The sequence below is a fragment of the Myotis nattereri genome (genome assembly GCF_964212035.1).
Source record: "Myotis nattereri genome assembly, chromosome: 11".
NCBI lineage: Eukaryota > Metazoa > Chordata > Mammalia > Chiroptera > Vespertilionidae > Myotis > Myotis nattereri.
Window position 1 is genome coordinate 58,245,431 of NC_138086.1, and position 3,404 is coordinate 58,248,834.

A 3,404-nucleotide genomic window follows, 5' to 3' on the forward strand; every position below is an offset into this window, starting at 1 on the left:
ATTGGAGATATACAAAATGACTTCTTCTGGAAGAAGTATAGTTAGGACCCAAGAAACAGTCCCTCCGAGAAATTAAATGGGCATGTAGAGCACCAGTAAATCATGGCCAGGCCTTACCTTTTTCTGTCAGGTTAATTACTGCCTCTGAATCTGAGCATCAGGATCTTTCCCGACGGGGCCCTGACATAGTTCAGGAACCACCCATTCTGCTCACCTCCCTCGTCCCTACCTTTGCATTTCAATCCCATTCTCTGGAACAAGGCCTGGCATACTTTTAAAGCGAAGAACCACAGAGTGAGTATTTTAGACACTGGGTTTTAAGAGGCAAAATTGAGGATATTTTGTAGGGACCTATATAACCATTTTATACATGTAACCATTTAAAAACATAAAACTCATTCTTAGCCAGAGTTGGCCTACGAGGCAAGGTGCTGAGCCCCCTTTTGGAGGGCTGATCCAGACATTGGGCTCCACTCTGTGAAAGAGCAGCAACAGCAAGTCATTAGCAGCTAGGAGATGTGTGCACTGGGGGCTCTCCATTCACAGAGAATATAGAGCACCTTTCCCAGGGTATTCCAAATATCGGGGCACCGTCTAAAGATATTCGGAAACCATGAAAAGTATCTCTTCTATAGATTTCAGCCGTCATGTGATGCTTTAGATACTGATATCTAAAGTTGAATCATAAAGATCACTGAGAAATGGCTGAAAGTTTCTGCCAGAGTTTGGGGCGTGCGAAGGCTTCCCTTGCCGTCTTGGCCTGGTGAGAGCACCGAGAAGTGGAATGTGACCATCTGGTATGATGAGTTTGCTAGTGACCAACAGGCAGCACAGAGAGGTTCTGGGAATGAATGAGATCATGTCTGTGAAGTGCTTTGAGCTCCTTAGGAGAAATTTTCTTTGTAATTAGAAAGTAATGCTGAGTTATTACAGTTATTACGATTATCACCATTATTAAAGGTAGAGCCAGAAGACACGGTCCTTCCAATGAGAAAAGTTGTGCGTAAAGCTGAGTAACTCATACAGGAAGTGGTTCATGCGCCTATTATGAGCTTCCAGTGTGTAATTGCCGTGTAGGGGTGGCTTTGCATGCACCAGTTTGGTATTTGCTCAGAACAATCCTTTGCATGTGGAACAGCTTCCAAAAGGTGCCCCATGTATACCAAACACAAAAGTAGAAAGGTTTGAATGACCACTGAATTGCAAATTTGAAATTTAATTACTTCTTAAGGATTTCTTTTATTTTCTAAATTTTTAGATTAATTTATTTATTTTGATGCTTGACATAATTCTCTTTATGTCAACAGACGACAATGAAACGAGTTATGGGCGAAGTTCCATCCATTTTTTTTAAATTCCCTTTGCCTTTCTCTCCTGGTCTTCTGCTATCCTTTCTACAGGTCGCTTCTTCAGCCCCTTCGTTTTTCTGGTTTGTAGTTTGTTTAGGTCTTGCTTCTGCATATGAATCCTTCCATAGTTGTACCAAAAGTATCATGGGAGATATTCTTCTTTTTCTTTGGCTTGAAGGCTTTTGGCATTTTCATGGATAACTTATAAAGGTCATCTGAGGCCAGATGTGTCCTCCTCAGCACCAGATCCAATGAGGGTCCCATCTCTTCCAATTCAGTCCGTGGTGTTCTGCAACCAGATGTCTTCAACAGCAGCTTATAGCTTTGAAAGTAAATCTTCCCCCTCAGTGCAGTGGAGGGTAGGACATACTCTAAACCAGCCAGGCAGATATTTGCTACTGCGGGGCCCCTGAAAAGATCAATAAGAAGATTTTTTAGCCTTCTGTTGTCTTTTGTTACATCAAAAGCATTACCAGCAAATATTCACATGTTCCCTGAGGGCATTTACTATTCTTAATATCTTTTAGAGAGACAAACTTCTCAATACCTAATTCAATCATACGAACTATTAATTGATTATTTGGCCACTTCTTATTATGGGAGCCAAACATAAATAAAGAACAATCTGACTGCTTTGAAGAAAATTCTAATGATGTCTGCTCCTCAAATGGTCTCATAATATTTTTCTTTTTATACAGAACAACATATGGTTTTTTCAATGCATGCACGTCTCTAAGTACTTGTGTGACTGCTGAATTTGCATTTCCCCCTTTAATAAGCATGGCATTTTTAATATTTTCACTGAGTTCCGGTTCTCTCTTCTCAAGGAATCTCTTGGCCCTTTTCGTTTGGGGCTTTACAATCCTATCCAGAGCTTCCATCGCTACCGCACCCGGAGCTGTACTAACACATGTGCACCGCGGGATTACTGCAAGAAGCTAAATTTTTTAATTTATTATTATTTGTTTGTTTGTTAATCCTCACCCAAAGATATTTTCCCATTGATTTTTAGAAAGCATGGAAAAGAAGGGGGAGGTGGGGAGAGACAAACATTGACATGAGAGAGACACATCAATTGTCTCCCACACTTGCCCTGACCAGGCCTAGGGATCAAGCCTGCAGCCTAGGTATGTGCCCTTGACCGGAATCGAACTTGGGACCCTTCAGTCTGCAGACCAACGCTCTATCCACTGAGCCAAACCAGCTAGGGCAAGGATTGTTTTTGAATTTGCGCACAAACATGGTAAAATTTGTCAGTGGATAACTTTTATTATGTGGAGACCAAAGGATAACAAAAGGGACTATATGTTCACTTCACTCTATTAAACATTGATATCGAACAGACTGTCAAACTACAGCAGGAAGGCCGGGGAGGATGGGAGGGCAGGAGGGGGGCGGGTAAGAGATCAACCAAAGGACTTGTATGCATGTATATAAGCATAACCAATGGACATAAGACACTGGGGGGTAGGGGAGGCCAGGGGATTGTCAAGGGCGGGGGGAAAAAAAAGGAGACATATGTAATACTTTTTGTAATACTTTAAGCAATAATTAAAAAAAAAAAACATTGATAAAGCCTTTTCTTAAGGACTGCTGATGCCAAAATGTAAGAGTTCCATATTACCCACTTTCTTCGGTTTCAAAGTTCTCATTTTTCTGCCACAACTGAGGTCCCACAGAGGGTAGAATGGTAAAGAATGAAGATGAATAAAGACTAACCAAAAAGGCAACCTGAGGGTACACCCAGAGGCATTGGGTCCTGGAAGAATAGTCTAGCAACCAGACTGCACCCTGCGCCGTCTGTGCCCTTCAAGCTCTGCTATCAGCACATCCTGAATGTGGAATTCAAGCCGTGGCTTAACCGGAGCTCCGGGTCTGAGCTGGGAGACAAGGCATCGCTGAGAACGTCAGAGCTATTGTCCCCCGGCTCCCTGGGCAGGGCGTGCCCGACTCTCTACATGTTGGAAAGGGTTGGTTATTGACCACTTTTCCACTCTGGGCAGCCAATCCTCGTTCCTGGAATGACTTCTTATCCCACCCAGCACACGGCCTTTC

The 3,404-nt window shown here is 42.8% G+C and overlaps 1 pseudogene across 1 annotated transcript; it reads right to left on the reverse strand.

Annotated features, from left to right (window-relative positions):
• Positions 1 to 1,350: 1,350 nt before the first annotated feature.
• On the reverse strand, positions 1,351 to 2,230 carry LOC308526777 (ribosome production factor 2 homolog; annotated as a pseudogene). The gene has a single exon. The product of its transcript is annotated as a ribosome production factor 2 homolog (transcript).
• Between the last annotated feature and the right edge of the window lie 1,174 nt (positions 2,231 to 3,404).